Source organism: Halyomorpha halys, unplaced genomic scaffold (genome assembly GCF_000696795.3).
Source record: "Halyomorpha halys isolate HHAL.00 unplaced genomic scaffold, Hhal_1.1 Scaffold281.1, whole genome shotgun sequence".
Lineage (NCBI taxonomy): Eukaryota > Metazoa > Arthropoda > Insecta > Hemiptera > Pentatomidae > Halyomorpha > Halyomorpha halys.
Window position 1 is genome coordinate 847699 of NW_027108453.1, and position 18172 is coordinate 865870.

Here is an 18172-nt window from a genome sequence, read left to right on the forward strand (position 1 = left end):
TACATAAAAATAAAAATAAAATAAAATTATAAAAATTATTTTTATTATATTTTATTTTTTGTATTCATTGGTTGTTATCTTGTTCTTTGTTCTTAGCCCTGATGAAGGCTAGAAATTCTTGCCGAAACGTAGGCACAGTTAAATAGGTTACACCAACTTATTTCTGTTTCATTTTGATCGCACCCCCAACCATCTTCTCCTCGTACGTCATCCACGGTCGATTATCTCTCATCTCAATAATAAATAAAATATACATATTTATCCAAGCTTATATTGATGTTTATTATTTACAAGTTCACGGACATCAACATCTCAGTTTATCAAGGAAATGGATATATATTTGGCGTTTGAGTAATGTTAAGGAGGAAGCTTTACGGGAGAGATAAGGAGTTTCAAAATGAGGCAGTTCTATGGTAAGAGGTGTACGAATCGGTAGTCTGGATCTTGTGTTTAACAGTTGAATGGATAAACTTGGTGATGTCTTGTCTTCGAAGATACTGAGGTAGAGCTAGCTTTGCTCGGAGCAGTAGTGAGTGATATGAGAACGCCGGGGAATACCGAAGATCTTTTTAGTCTTATTTTCTGTTGAAAGATAGTCTTTCATACTATTTATAATATTATATTTTTATTATTAGCCTTTCCGTTATATAATTGAAATATATAATATTATTTATTATGTTTTCGTGTTTCCATGACTGTTATGGCAACAATCAATAGCTTTGTATATTGTCTATGGGAATTCAAAACGGTTTTAATTACTTAAATGTTTAATATAATTTATTTAATTATTTCATATTATCCATTTATTATTGTTAACAATGAAAATTTGTTAATTATTTCAAATAAAATCAAAAGTACTTAAAAACATTTACGTAGGTATTTAATGCGAAATGTACGTAAGTAAATTATATTGTATATCGTCTCCCTGTTGGCGATCAACAAGCAATCCCACGGGACTTCTTTTATTTGGCTTTTCTGAATTACTTTCCTCATCCAATCTTTTCCTCGTTATACTTCTTCAACCTCAATTTCCGGGCCTCTCTGATCACGGTTCGAATCGCTACTAATGAAGCATATCATTGAGGCTGTATCCTGTTTATTGCAAAAAAAGGAGAAATAAAATTTTTTTTTTCAACTTAAGGCTCGCTGGAAATCAACAAGGAAAAGACCCGTCTTAAAATTATTTTTAGATAGCCTTAAAACAAAAAAACAAAAAAAAAAAAGCTTGAAACGACCCCCTTACTTTTACAAAAAAGGAATTCGGTATTTTATTTTCGTTAATTTCAACATTATAATTTATTATTTTCGTCCGCTTTCGATTCGACTGAAATACAATTGATTATTGTTTGGTAATTTAATATTTATTAAAAGGTGATTTTATTTTGTTATCTTAAGTATCTAATCTAAAACCTGTTTACTTAAAGAAAACACAGTGATCGTGAACTACTTGTGAAGCGGCAGTATTTTTTATGAATCAGGCGTTAGGTTAAACCATAATTAGAAATAATCTTTATCTGGAGTTCTGGCAATCAGGCAAGTGTTACTCATCCAAAGTGTTATAAGAATACAATGAAAGTGCGTACTTATCTGCTCAAAATGGGAACTTATACTTTATTTCTACAACTCCTAAAGATAAAAAAAAATTTATCATCCGAAAATGTATGATTTATAAAAATATCTTAATTTCTTCGTATAAATCCTTGATTCATCTTCAATCTGTTGAAATTATTCTCTAAAATAGATTTTTAAAAATCAAGGAAAAGTATAAAATATTAAACATATAAATTTTATATTTTTTCCTTCACATTGTCACATAAGTTCCATTTTAGCTTTTATTCAAAGCTATTTCAAGAAACTAAAATTATAATTAAATCCTTCTGAGCAAGAAGTTTGAAAAAACATAAACAATATTTTGTGCACGTCACTTCTTTGTTTCTCTTTAAAACTATTGTGTTAATTTTGGAATCTTTAATAGATTATTTATTCTTTGGACTTTCAATGTCACTATTCAATTTTTTTTATCATTTATCATTTATTATTGAACTATCAAAAGAGTTAAATTTTATGTAATTAAAAATTGCCATAAAAGAAAAATTGCCAACTAGATATCACTCCTTCCATTATAAACTCCCTAACCACTCAAACCCCATAGTTTCTAACTTTCCATCCTCTTCCATTCCTGACAATTCTCCGAGGCGCCTGAAAAGAAGATGGTCAAGAGACCAGATAATGTAAAATGTCATTAGAGTGCTACCAATGGGTAGTTGCTCTACACGCCTGTAACATTCCACTTTAACTAAGATCATATTTACTAAATGTATTATTATTATATGTAATATACAGTTGTAAATTTCAATAAAGATATTTTTAAAAAATTAACTCTTTTAAAAGATGTAGATCGAGAAGAAAATATCGATACCCCTATTTAAGAAACCTAATGTAGTTATGGTGATATCTAATATCAGAGGACAAATTTCGAAATTTCAGTACCAATACTTATATTTAATCCACGATATCTTTCTAATCCTTGTTATTTATTTATTTTTTATATATTGGTTTTTAATAGTTAAATTATTTTGTTCAAATAAACATATTTAATATTGACAAGTTCATTGCTTCTATTGCTATTAATATTATTCAAAATACCACTCTTGGGAAGATAATAATTCTTTTCAGTGATTGGTTCCTGAGAGCGACAGCGTACCCGACCCGAGTTGGAAGACGGTGCGGAAGACCGCTTCCCCGTTAGGTACGCCTGGCCAACCCTTCTCTGCCCTCAGATCTCTCTCTGAGGATAATTGTGGTTAAGGGATAAAGGGAATCTCTTATACTAATTTTCAAAATTTATTTATAAACCATATATAATAACATATTTTTATCGGAATATCGTCTCACGGACGAATTAATTTTACGTAACGAAATTATGAAAAAAAATATTGGAAGATTATCTGTTGGTCCTATATGATTGTAGGAAGGTGGTCTTGGCGGCGTTCAAGAAAGGTACATGAATAGCAGAAACAATATTTAATAGCAAATGAATGAATGAATGTAAAAATAACTTTATTCTGGGACATATGTCCCCTAAGAATAAATACATGGTTCATATAGTGAGATATTTATCTGGCAAGCATTTACTAGTTTTCAGATAGTAACATGAAATTACATTGGGATATTGGTTTTACTACTGTTTATAATGTTAATCAATACATGCCTATTTATTTTATTACAAAGATGTGGAGGTTTGGTTATTCAATAAATGAAGGAATAGGTGTTGTTTAAAGGAAAGAATGGATGAGGACTGGCGAATGGAGATGGGAAGAGAATTCCAGAGGGAGGTTGCACGTATGACGAAGGATTTGCTAAAGAAGGAGGGCATATATAAATCATTCGGATGGGATCTGGTGTTTAATGAGTGGATGGATGAACGAAGAGTCAGGAGATCTAGAATATAGGTAGGTTTTTTGATGTTAAGAACTAGGAATAAGAAAACACAAAAGAGGTATAGGGTAGAGCCACTTCAACTGTATACCAGCGGGAGACTTGAAAGTGCCTAGGGAACCCAAAGATAAATCTTACAAAGCAATTCATAAGTCACTTCAGCAATTAAGCAAACGACGTTTCTCGCCTCTTTGCAAGGCTTCATCAGGACTAAATGAGTACAAGATACAAACATCGTGAGATCTGATAGAGAAAAAGTATATACTTATGAAGCTGAAAAAAAAATTGAGGAGTTTTTTTATGGTTGAGGACTGTAGCTAAAATAGATGGTGTGAATGTTAAAGGAGTAGTTAAATGGCTATGCGTGTTTAGATAGTTTGGAGGCGGAAAGATGTTTTTTGTTGGTAAATTAAGGATGGTTTCGCCTGATGTGGAATATATACGTCAAATGACATAATACTTAAAAGGAAAGGTTATCGGTAAAATCTGTTGGTTTTTACGTGTAAAGCCGTTGGTCGAGTTTTTATTCCGTTGGTTCACTTGGGAAATGAAATCAATCCACCAGGAATTGAATCAGCGCCCCTGCAGGCTCGAGGTTGCTAAGATGACGCCATACATAGCTACAACGGCATTAAAGTAGTTGCTATTGCACATTATATGCCCGATTCGGTAAACAGACATTAGGAGCCGAAATCTTATAAATGAAAAATTAAAATGTAAATTCGTTCCTTCTGTTCTTGATAAAAATCGTGACACGTACAGTCCCAAACCCGAAACGTCTTTTAAACTCAGAGGCTCAGAAAGGCATAACTGCACATCGAAGATAAAAAAAAATTATAAATATAAAGAACTAATAAAAGTAAAAGTATCTGCATTTAGTGGATAGCTATCGAATATTATTGTTTTCTATAATCAGATTTCTTTAATTTTTTGCATTGGAATATGGGATTAATTAATTAGAGTATGGAATACACACAATCGATTACAGGTTCAATTTTGTGACTAAACTGAAAAATAAGGTAAAAGTGTTTCGTTGTATTATTATTCGTTTTTCGGAAAGCGATGGTTAGCAAAATAATTTGGAAATGAGTATGTAATGAATAAAACTAATATCGAGGAAAACTTTCCTTTAAGAAAATAATGCATATAAAATAATTAATTAAAGGAAGTAATACAGATAGCATATCAAGTAATATCGATGAATTGCTTCCTCAGAGGAAAGGTTTCATCAATAATAGTTTTATGTTCATTGCATAATTATATTCAGAATAATTTCCTTACCATAGTTATCTAAAAACAAAAAACAATAATTGTAGTTTCACTACGAAAAACTTCTACCTTAGCCTGAAGCTAACTACTAATCAAGCTTCCCATGAATTTTAAACTGTTCCGAAGTTGGGGACAACAGTTCCGAACACGAGCCAATTAAAGCCCTTAATAAAGGATAAGCTAAACGAATAAACTCTGGGAGCGACGTTGGCTACCTGGATTTGACCGAATATTTGTTATTCAAACAGCTCTTCGCTTGGATCGGATTTGTAATTCATCAGGGCGTCTTTTTCTCTTTTACATACGTCGAAGGCTAGTCTCCATTTCGAACTAATGTAAAACATGTCGTAGGGAAGCTAATCCGGTGAATAGTTGTTCAACATTGACATTGACGGAATGTTAGATCAATGGGCAATCCTTATTGGGAATGTATAAATATACTTTCTTAATCATCTGAGTTAGTATAATAAAATAAATAAATAAAGAGAAGGTGCATTCTGAAAAATTATTAAATAAGAAGAAGAAAAATAAATAAATAAAAATGATAAATATCAAGAAATAAGGAAGTGGTTTGTTGATGGATAATAAGATAACGATGTTTTAATAGATTTTTTTTATTTATTTATGGATATTTACAACTGTATAAAAAATACAAGTAAATTTGATCATAATGACATAATGATATGATACAGGATGTAGAGAAACTACCCAGTCTTGTGTGAGGATTTCAGGTTAGTCGTTTGTCAAGATGTAGTCCAAGATATCGAATCTGTTCTACAGGGGTAAGAGCCACATTATTAAAGTATACTGTAGGGCAGTCGACAGGTTTACGACGAAGAGTAAATGTGATTTGTTGGGATTTATTTTTATCCTCCAATTTCGACACCATTCTTCGAGGATTGTGATATGGGACTGGAGAGTTTGGGATGCAATCTATAATAGATTTAGTATATTTTTTTTTTAAACAGATGAAATTTCATATTTTATTAGTGTCGGTATACAAGAAAATGTATTTTAAATTTCACATTTAAAATTAAGTTGAAAATGTAAGTTCTGTTGTAACAACTCTTGACTGATCGGAACTGTACTGAGCATGTGCAGTACAGGCTCTGGGACTCGAAACCCCGTTCTACGCATGGTCCGTTCTCTTTCGGACTGTAAGAAGCAGTTGTTGGAACAGACCTATAGTATTTCTGTATCTTTTTACAAACTACTTTTCCTATGTTCTCTATCTTTTTATACTGCCATTCCATTTGATAATTGATTCGTATATCGTACACCTTAACTACTTGGACCGATTTGTTTTCCCCTTCCCCTGTCCCATCATTGACCTATAAAAAGAAAAGAGGAGGACTAAGCCATGGCCTTAATGGAAAAGGAGCTTTCTGAAGAGTTCAATTGGATTAAAGTTTCTATTTTCCAAATCTATTTTCGCAAAAAGGTCATCTTTAGATTTTCCGAAAATAGTTTCAAGAGGAAAACTTCGAATGATTATTTTTAATTTAACGCTTCAAAATATACCATGACGCATATTTTATTCTTGAAAAACATAAACATATTCCTAGAAATTTCCAAACGGGATGTTTTTTCTCAGATCAGCTTTATTCCGTTCACACAAATTGTTCTCTGTAAACAGTTAGTTAAATCTATTTTTAGATTTAAATATTTGAAAACATTTCTCGCTGGTTAGGAAGAAAATTATAGTTTCTGTAAAAGAGGAAAAAGATTCCCAGTGGAACTTTTCTGCTGCTTCCAGTAATTTGCGTACGTTTCCATAAAAACTTTTCATGATTCTTTAGTGTTCAAAAAATTATAATTGATTATTAAAATTAAATAATTAATAAATTATTTTATAAATGAATAATAAAGTTTCACAAGTGAGATACAATGCCCAAAAAAACGTATTTTTTATCATTTTTATGTTTGGTCGCCAAAATTTTCCAAAAATGAATCATTTACAAATTTCCTACTTTAGTTTGATTGAATTTTTTGTGATAATAATAATAAATAAAACCTGATTAAAAAAAATTCAGTAAAAATATGAAAAATAATACAAAATTGCCAATTTAAAATCTGTAACTTTTAATTCTCACTGTAATATGTTAGTTGTGAAAATTGTAATCGAATGTTTTAGTGTTTTTTAAAACTAGGATAGTCAAGATACATAATATTAGATATTTGATATTACTTAGACGCTTGTTCGGTAGCTGTATACATAAAGGTGGTTACGTATAGATATTTACTTACTCAAACAATGACATCACCAAGCATCGATTAGAGAGAAAACATCGATATGGAGAAGTCTACTGTAGACATTGGCAAACATTTGTAGAAGTCAGTGACCTTGCCAATGACTGTAATTTGTATTGTGTATTTAGGAAACCACTAAAAAGACGTTTCTCTACCTGGGCTCAAGACATATATCGTTGTCTTTGCTATCACTTGTGCATATAACTGCTATATTTGGTTTAGTTTTTTCATCAGTAATGTCCATGAATATATCTAATAATTCCTAATAATATTTTCTAACAAATAGAATTGAAAAAATGTTTAATTATATTTATATGATGACTTGCTGTGTCCCGCAGTTTCACCCATGTTAAATTTGGATTATACACCTACGTTTCTTACATATGATGAGGTATAGCGAAATGCATCTGATGGACTGAATAAGATCAAAAAGTATAGTGGAAATCAAAAAACACCAATCATTAAAAAAATATTTGAGTCTTAAGTTTGAAGGCTGTTTCAACCACGGAAAACAATTGTAGTATATCATACAATATATGATAGTTTAAGTGAGCCAAGAATGCTGTGGAAGTGACAAAGAACCTGAAGGTAATCTTAGTTTGGAACCAAATGTGAAGGTTCCTCAGGACAGGTACATGGAGCAGATTGGGAAGTTAAGCGTCGGAGAGATATATAAGGAAGAATGCAAGAGTTTTATATTGCTGAATAGTGTTGCCAGAACAAGTGAAATGTTAGTTTTAATCCCTGATTTAAAATACATTGCTAATCCTTACAGTCCAAAATGTTTCGTAAAATCCTTAATGCTCCTTACTTTCTCACAAATCAAGTCATCCATCATGACCTCACTGTCCCATATGTTGCCGATTTGGCCAAAACCCGATACCATTCCTTCCATGGAAAACTTCCCAACCTCCCAAATCCACTTGTTCCCAAACCTGGCTTCTCCTCCATTACCTAATAATCCTCCTAGGCGTCTGAAAAGAAGATGGCCTTGAGATCTTCTCTTCTAGAAATGTTATTGGAGTTCTATCAATGGGTAGATTCTCCACTTGCTTGTCACCTATGGCAAATTTAGTTGTTGTATATATGTTATAGAGTTGTAAATAACAATAAATAAATTATTAAAAAAAAATTATTTCAGTTTAGCAAAATCTACAGGAATCATTTACAAAAATTTCAGAATGTAATAATTAGAAAAATAAATGAAATGAAATAAAACGTCCCGGTTCCATGAGGACTTACAATTGCCAAAAATAAAGGATTTCGTATCGATGAAACGTGATAAATTTTTTGATTGCGTAAAAAATCTTCCCTTCAATTGACATACACCTGCAGGATTACCTCAAAGATGCCATAAAATAATTAATAATTAAATTATATTTACAATAAATAGACATTGCTAAAGGGAATATATTCTGAATAATTTAAAGGTTGCTAAAGCAGTTCATTTAATTTAGTTTGTATCCGTAGATAAACCGGGGATTTTCCCAATAATAACTTGGGATATCACCCACAATAAAATTGAAAATCATAGTATTTTTTTTTTGTATTTATTTTGAATATTTAATATTTATCTTTATGTAAAGAAATGTTTGTCTAAGAATTCCAGCTCGTACATTTATTACACAATGAAAAACAAAATATTTTTTATGGCATATTATTTTTCCCACTTCATTGAGAAACAGATTATTGCAAAAATAGTTGCACAAACATAGTTAAATATAATGCTATACTATATAAAGACAGTTATAACCTGTTATTATGGTTACTAACCAACTATAAACTATGACCTTAAAAATAGTAAATTATAGGATTTAGTGCAGTCTCATTTCTTCTAGTAGTTTCCCAGAAACGGGGTCTGTACGATAATAAATTAATATAAATAGTAATAATAATGGCACATTCCACGTTTTACACTTCTTTTTATATTACTCTCTGGTTTTATTTACAAAAATATTAAGTTTTATAATTATTTCTTTCAAAACCCACAGGAATGTCAAAACCCTACGGTACTAATGTTCTGTGTTGTTTATTAACTCATAAAAAAGTGTCGAATTTTTATACAATTGACAAAACTTTTATACTAATGAAAACTAAGTTTACGTAAGTAACATTTATAACATAAATATAAGTAACATTAATATTTCCTTTCTTCTTGAAAAATAAATTTAACCTCCTGTAACGGACTCATTAATGCATGCATTTCTGTAACTGAGATCACCAAACGTTAATTAGAGATGTTGAAACATGAGTCCGATATGGCGATAAAACGCCAGAGGCTTCGAAAGCCGGGCCCCGTGTCGTAATGCGACTCATTTGTTTCCAAATGAACAAGAGACTTTCCCAAGAGCACTTAAGTACCTTTCCTAACTTTCCACAATCAGCTACGAAGATGAAGACTTGCGTTACCTAGAATGGAAGTACCCACCCTTTGTTCGCTAATTCTTCTCTTAGCTGAGATGAAGTTGTACCAGTAAAACTAAAACATAGTTATCTACATGAATTATTCATGCATTTTTTAAAAATTTATTAATTGAAATTTAAAACTGAATAAAAAAAAACAAGGAAGTGTGATAAATGTTTCAGAATACATGATAATCTTGAGAAAGAACCACCCAATTGTGGTACAATTATTACTTTTAATTAGAAGAGCCCTTGACCATCTTCTTTTCAGACGCCTCGGAGGATTTTCAGGAATTGTTAAGGATGATAGATTAAGAAGTAATGGGTTATGTTGGGTAAGAATTTAGGAATGGAAGGAGGTATATCTGTCTTCGGCCAAATCTGCAACGTATGGGACGTTCAACTCTTTTTGAATGAGTTTATTTCTGATGTAATAAGGAGCATCAAGGATTTTACGGAGGATTTTGGACTGTAAGGATTGGATAGGGAGGAATTTGATGGTTTAGTGGAACTCCAAAGCTCAATTACGTATGTCCAAATAGGTCTGATTAATTTAGTGTATAATAGTTTTTGTAGTAATCGAGAAGTTTAGAGCTACTACTACTAGACAAATAGTAGGTGCTGTAGTAATCAGAATCTATGAGCAGTTTCTTGTTTTTTCAGTCTTTTATGGTGATTGCAATTAAGTCTCCTGTCAAGATAGAGTCCTAAGTAGCGAATCTGTTCAACAGCTTATAGTTCGATAATGAAAAAATACAGTAGAGCAGGTGAGTTTACGAGGAGAGTAAACGTAATTCTTCAATAAATAAATGTTATGTGTGACTACAGAGTATGTGATTTTTCTTTTTAGTTTTAGGAAGATAAATAAATAATCTGTTTATATATAATGCAAAACACATTCCTGATTACTAGATCAGTGATGGCACATCTCATTTCATATAAATTATGGTTTAGAGATCTCAGGTACAGAAAATAAATCCTTAATCCAATCCACTAAATGGGTTTAAATTATTTACTCAATTCGAAGAAAGTAAAGTAATCTTACTTCTATGTAATGAATAACACTTACTTGAGGGATTCCAGACTTATTCACGAAGTCCCAAAAGCTAACTCGCTCATCATACTAACTCATATCATTAATTGCGGCGAAGTTTCATAATGTGTACAAGTAATTTTAATTCCTCACAACACCCGTCAGCTCCTAGTATCCTCTCTCGTCTTCCCCTACTTCGACTACGGTTCCTTGGTCTATGGAGGTCTATCTGCAGGACTAGAGTTGAGACTGAAGTGACTCATGAATTGCTTTGTAAGATTTATCTTTGGGTTCCCTAGGCGCTCTCAAGTCTCCCACGGGTATATAGTTGAAGTGGCTCTATCCAACCTCCCGAAGCTATACCTCTTTGGCGTTTTCTTATTCCAAGTTCTTAAAATCAAAAAACCTACCTATATTCTAGATCTCCTCACTCTTAGTTTATCCATCCACTCATTAAACACCAGATCCCAACCGATTGATTTATATATGCCCTCCTATAGAACCGCCTTCTGGAATTCTCTTCCCATATCCATTCGCCTGTCCTGATCTATCCTTTAAACAACACCTATTCCTCCACTTATTGTATAACCAAACCTCAGCATCATTGTAATAAAATAAATAGTAATAATAAATAGGCATATATTGATTATCATTATAAACAGTAGTAAAACCAATATCCCAATGTAATTTTATTTTACTATCTGAAAACTAGGAAATGCTTGCCAGATAAATATCTTAATATATGAACCGTGTATTTATTGTTAGGGTCCATATGTCCCAGAATAAAATTATTTTTTAATTCATTCATTGTAACTGCCGCACTAATGCCTATATTTTGGTTTTCCCAAAATGTGGGTCCCAAATCGGTTTTAATAGATAGGGGGTAGGTATGGATGATATCTCTTGTACTGCATTTCAAATGTATTTTAAGAGAGGAATGAGAAAAGGGATGCACCCGAAAATTGGAAAATGGGCTGAATCTGCTGTCTGATGATGGTGCTCAACAGGTTTCGTAATGACTGGAGTAAGTTATTAGTTCTCAGTCAAGTCTAAGTCTGTTTGTGTCTGCCACCTTTGTGGCCATCTTGGCGGTGTCATTGTCCTCAGTAATAGGTACATAGAGTACTAGAGGCTGTCAGGAATTCCCCGATATAAATTCTGTAACAGTCGGTAGTTCGATTGTCGTATGCATGTTGTCCGCCTTTGCTCTTTGTAATGAAGTATAGGGGTATTCATGATCTATGTTAAAGCGTGTTAAATGGAAAAACTCGTGTTAAATCGAAAAAAATTGCCTTTTTTGCCGTGGTAAAACGAAATAACATTTAACATGGCTGAGAGTCTGTTACTTGGTCAGTTAAATCGAGAATGACGTCACACAATAGACCAGTTGAGATCGCCTGTGACTTTCAATACAGTTGTCAATTAGCTCATCTTCATTCTCTTCTTCACAAGTTTGAAGATCAATAAGACACTCATAAGCTAAACTTTCACACAAATTCCACTTTTCACTCACTCTAGGCATGTTTTAATTAATTACTTAAATCAAAACTGAAGTAAACAATAACATGAGGGTCTGGAAGGAAGGTTATAAACATAAAGGCTTATACAACAAGTTGCTGAGAAAATCCGCTAGGGGCTCTTATGCATTTAACGTTTAACATGACTTCAAATAGGGCTGCTCACAATCCTATAGTTATAACATTTAACATGGTAAAACATATAACATTTAACACAACATCATGAATACTCCTTATGTTGTACTATACGCCTCAGTATACCGCTCTGAAACTGTTAGAGCCTCTTGGCCGTTGAAGGTGCTATAATGGTCAGCACAGGTGCTCCGTATAGCAGGGCTGGCCTGAGTAGACTCTTATAAATCATTAATTTAAGGAAAGGGAGTGATTAGTAGAAGTTAGGCGGTGATTAAGTCTGTAAAACTTGGCCCTATCCTGCTTGATTCTCTTATTGCAGTGGCGAGCTAGTGTCAGGTGTCTGTCTATGGTGACACACATATATACTATGCTGCCTGCTGGTGTATTCTCGTATCTTACTACCCTATAGACTTTAGGGAGAGGTAGATATTTTAAATACTAGATATTTTTGCATCATACCTCGTTAAATTTCTCTGCATCTTAAATTATGATCATAAGTAATTTTTATGAAAAGTTAAAAATTAATTGGCAATTATTTAATTTTCCCATATTCATAAATTTATAACATAACACCTTCTTCAACTATTAATAGTTTTATCTTTATGATCTTATACATTTACCTATTTTAATATTAAACATTTAATTTTATTGGTTAGAAAAAAAGATATTGAAGTCTTTAAGTTGTCTGCGGTATAATATATTTTAAGAGCCCAAGAGGAGAAAAAAGGGAAGTTATTTCACCCCAATTTTTTATCACTTTAATGAAACCTTTGTGTAATTACTTGTATAAATTGATTAGTTTGCCAGATATAGGTAGGGAGAATAAAAAATAGCGGTTGTTTATAAACGTTAAAAAAAAATAATTTTTCTATATCTTGAAAACTTCCTACATCAGCAAACTTTAAAAAAAACATCATTTAAACGAGAATAAATTTTCTAAAATATGAACCTTAATAGACATATTTACTTTCAATAGTTCGCGAGATACATCTTTTTAAACTGTATCATTTTATAAGGAATGCACTGAAAAGTCAGTAGTTGGTGAATTCATTTAGAGGATTTCATGATATTCGACAAACTAAAGTCACATGTTGATTTCCAGTTGTTCGGACAAACATTTTGATTTACAAAATGGTATATCTCAGGAAGTATTTCACGTACAGATGTCTTCCAGTACTCAAATTAAAGGTAGTTCAATGTACTATGAAATAGTTTATGACGTTTATCTTTGTAGGAGTATAAATTTTAATATTTTCCAAAATAAATTCACAAAACGTTAATTTCTAGTTGTCACGATAAAATGAGTGATAATAGTCTTCTGTACGTCGAATAGTTTTTGATATATAGTTTTCTTCAAATAAATTCACTAACTACTGATCTTTCAGTACATTTTTTATGAAATGTTGCAATTTAAAAAGCTTTATCTCGGGAACTATCGAACGTAACTAGCTATATTCATGTTTGAGCAAATTTACTCTACTTTAATGATATTCTTTTAAATTTTCTAGTGTTGTTGCTAGTTTTCAAAATATAGAGCTCTGAAAGAAAAATATTTTTTTATAATCTTAAAAATTTTTTCTTGAGACTGGTAATTTCTTAATAAATAATTCAAAACACTATCCAAGGGTTGTGATAAAAGTTTATTAATAGTGTGTGCAGAGAAATAATTTTGACTGGGGTTTTTAATGGATAATTGACTTATTAGATATAAATGTTTTGACCTGGGCAGAATAGCCTGAATGAAGTTTTTAGAATGTTAAATTATATGTTTTCATAGTGATATTGAGTAGATTGTCCCTGAAGATGGCCGAATTGGCCGAAACGTTGGACGTGTAAAAGAAATAAAGGTTTTGAGACTATAATTGGATAGTGTTTTGAATTATTTATTAAGAAAAATATTTTTTTAAAACTTTTTCCTCCCTACCTATACTTCGCATACTCATCAATTTTGACTGGTAATTATACATAGTTTTCATTAAAGTAATCCAAAATCGGGATGAAATAAATGGGTTTTTTTAACCCGGCTCTTGTACTATCACTTTTAAACTCCAGGCCATAGATGAAAACTTTTTTTTATTATTTTCCTTCTATTATCTCTTGCTATTCCTTTATTTGCTGTTCTGCTGTTATGCAATTTTTACCACATTTGTTACTATTTCTACTGTTTGTTACTCTATCTTTACAATTCCATCACTCATTGCTGTATCAATTATTAATTAGTTTTCTATTTATCTATATTTATATTTTCTTAACAAAATTTTTTTGTTTCTTTTTTTTTATATAAAATATTTTACATATCTTTTGTATGTGTATATTAATAATGTCTTACAAGGTTTTAATCTTCTCATTTAGCCCTGACGAAGCCTTGCCGAGTGGGGCGACACGTTTGTTACAATAGATTTTTATTGTTATTATTTTCTACCTTTATTTACAATACCCGGAATATCTTCGTACAATCTTCTACATACGGCCCACCATTAATCTTCTGATCATAAATTAAGGTTTAAGAATTACTCTTAAACCTTAATGTATGAATCATAATTAAATCCTATCAAATTTGAGCTGTGGCTTTGTTGATAAATCTGTAACTGAAAAACAAATCTAATACCGCATTATTAATTATAGGAAAATAAAAAAAATATCAGTTTTATGCAAAATAAATATCAGTTTATATTTTACATCATTTTAGTGTTCCCGTTACAAATACTGTACTTTAACTCCACTTACATTGTGAACATTATATGCCTTTGAACAAATAAGATTGTTGGAAGATATTGATTGACTGTGTGTATAGATGAATGGAATATGGTCCGGGTGCGCTAAAAAAACAACTCAAACAGTAGATAATTATACTATTTTATTGAGCCAACGTTTCACCCCACGTTGCAGGGCTTCGTCAGGGCTAAAAAAAAAAACACTTGACATAGTTACAAAAAGGAAAAAAGAAAAAACATAAGTGGAAAATAACAGGGGTATAAAATGAAAAGTAAAATAAAATAAGAAAAATTAAAGGTTGTAAATAGTAAATGAAAAGGGTAATAGTAACAGTATATAAGAGAAGAAATATTAAAGAAAGTACAAATAAAGAGATGAAAAAAGAAAAAAATTCAAATCAAATGATGAGACATAATACATACCTGTTTTGAAAGCAGTCAAAGACAGAGTGACTCGTTTGTATTGGGAGGAGTGGGGATGGTGGTTATGCCACAATAACGAAAATAATTTTAAAGTAAACATAGTAAAAAAGTATTTAAATTAGATGAACAATAAATAGTAATATACATAATTGAGAGGGAGAAGAGATATTAAAAAAAAAACTCATAGATAGAAAAACAAAGGAAAAATAAAGTATAAAATAATAGGATACAATAAGATAACAAATAAGATTGTTTTGTTTTTTCTTTTGTTTCTTTATACGAGACTAATTGACAGCTGCTGTTCATAGATCCCACTCACTTAACTTAAAAAATATTTCAATAAATACTGTGAACAGATGATATGATACAACACGGTCATGGGATGTCATGACGTTGGATAGTGAATACACATTCTGCAGACATGCAACGATATTTAATCTTGGTTACGACATCATAACCTGTGATTGAATGTATCTGCAGAACTGTATGATTCATTCGTTAGCTCTGTAATAGCTTCAATCGAAAACTTTATTATTTTTAACGGTCAATATTTTAAAAATTAAATAAAAAGTTATATTTCAAAAGACTATATTTTAAACTTTCATTTATTCATATCAATTTTTAAAAAGTTGGTCCTTTTCGTGTTTTTTATTCTATAGTCTAATCATAGAGCAATGGAACAATTTGATAAATTACTAAGGGAGAAAATAAACGTTTAATTTTTCCGTGGTTGTTATGGCAATAATAATAATTGTTGACCATTTTAATAATAACTATGGACACACAAAAATATAGCAATAGTAGTCTTTTTACTTAACTTATGATTGGCCATAAAGTAAGGCGAGGCCATTATGAAAGGATCAAAGTAAATGAAAATTGTTTTTTCTGCTGCATGAAAATTCTGTCCTTTTTTTTTTTTTTATAATTACAAGTTTTACAACTAGGCAAAAAAAAAATATTAATATCCATGGCAATTTCAACTATAGCTAATTTTTGCCCAACTCTGGTTTAAATCGTATTCTTGGATTAATCTTTAAAATTGTTAATTAACATTAGAATAAAATTTCCGGGGCTTTAGTGGCCTAAGAAGAACTATAGATCTAAATGATTCTTGTTAAAACCTTTAATTTGAATGCAATTTTTGGGTAAACTTAAGGGCTTTTGATCTTCGGTTATGGTTATGGAGCGTTTAAACCTCACTTTTTTCAGATGAAATTTGTAAAACATTTACATGACGGATTTTGATCTTGGAGGACTCGTCTGTTTTATTTGATAGTTAATAATGTCTACCAAGTACATAGACCAGCATAGCTTCCTCACCATTTCCTAACATAATTTTGATTTCCATTTCCATTTCCTAACACAAATTTGACCAAAAAAAGACTGGACAGGGAACCGGATAGGTTGCATGATAAAAAATAATTTTTTTTATTCTGAAAATATAGTTTTTTTTTTCATTTCTCGCAGGAATAATGCAAAGTTTGCCCCTCTACCTTCGGTATTGAAGGAGTAAAATCCTTAACTAAACATAGCATGTACTGTATGTATACAGTATATTGTAATATTACAATTTTTTAAATATTATTACGTTGTATGAACGCATATTTATTAACGTACTTATTAAATTAAATTTGATCTATAGTTTTTGCTTAGGCTGTGGATAACAGAGCGCGTTAATTCAGAAACTAAGCGTTATCCTGTCACATGCGATGCCGGTTCAAAGGTCTGGGCGGGTTGACTTTTTTTCTTGTGAACCCTCCGAATAAATTTTGACTTTCTCACTCTGTTTAGAATAGATAGTTATCCTGTAAAACGATGACCCGTCATTATAGCCTCTAGTTAGTGAATGACGTTAAACCCCAAAATTAAAAAAATAAATACGTTTTCCCATCTTGTATCTGATAAGAAAGAACTGTTAGGTAGACCAGGAAAAACTATTGCACTATTTTTTCTACCCTTCACTAACTTCACTTCTAAGATATTAACAAAAAAAAAATTTTATTAGGGTCTAGTTAAAAAATAATAAAACATTTAGAACTTCGATTGCAGTAATAATAAAAAAAAATTTTTTTTTTGTATGTACTTTATCTCTATTTAAAGAATTTTATTAAATTTGTTACTACCTTGAACTTGCTGTTAAGAATTCTTAAATTTCTTAATTAAATACGACTTTATTTTTTAATGTCATATATTTCATTTTTGTGAATTTTATTTTTTAATATCATTTTTAGGGATATAAAGAATTCCACTATATATTAATTTCAAGGATGTGCCTAATTATAATACTACATTTTCTCATAAGATGAGAAATACGCTGGATGGAATTTAAAATATCTCTACCCTTAAATAAAAAATTAATATGGATATTAATGCCGACATCTTCGCCTTGATGGAAAAAAAAATAGTGTTTAGGAATATCCTCATCATGAAATAGGATATGACCTTTAGAAAGAATCTTATACCATATTCATTTCAATGCTAATTTATTCTCTATATTTTACATAAAACACTATTAATAAATAAAATGGTTGTGTTAATATTTGAAACTGGTTAATTATATATTTTTCTTTATTGTTTCAGGTGTGTTTGGAGACTTAAGTTCCGATCACTTTGTACCAAGTTATTGTAACCAAATTAAGGTAAAGTCACATTAATTTGCTTCTAAATTTTTTTTTGTGTTAAATTATCAAGAATATTTATAAAAGTTATATGTTACATCTGTCAAACTAAGTATGCTTATTGAAGCATTAAGCCAAATAACTTTTAATATAGTCCTTGAAAATAAGTTTATTTTAGTTTGTTCAATTACTTACTGAAATATACATGTAGATATTATTATTAATATGTATACATGTATATATAGTTGACCGTAAAAATTTAAATATAAGATGGTCAGGATTGCGGTCATCAAAAGAACAAATAGTTTATAACTATTTTAATTATTAATTATGAGAGATATTTGACCGTGGATGATAAATGAGGAGAAGATG

The 18172-nt window shown here is 30.8% G+C and overlaps 1 protein-coding gene across 5 annotated transcripts in view; it reads left to right on the top strand.

The window, feature by feature from the left end:
• Positions 1-18172, top strand: part of LOC106680705 (very long chain fatty acid elongase AAEL008004) — a 313611-nt gene that overhangs the window by 187855 nt on the left and 107584 nt on the right. The window contains exon 3 of one of the 5 annotated variants that reach the window (XM_067046771.1): positions 17763-17821. The exons of the other annotated variants lie outside the window; for them this stretch is intronic. The gene's annotated coding sequence lies outside the window, so the exon portion shown is untranslated. The remainder of the gene's footprint in view (positions 1-17762; positions 17822-18172) is intronic. 5 annotated transcript variants of the gene reach the window in all.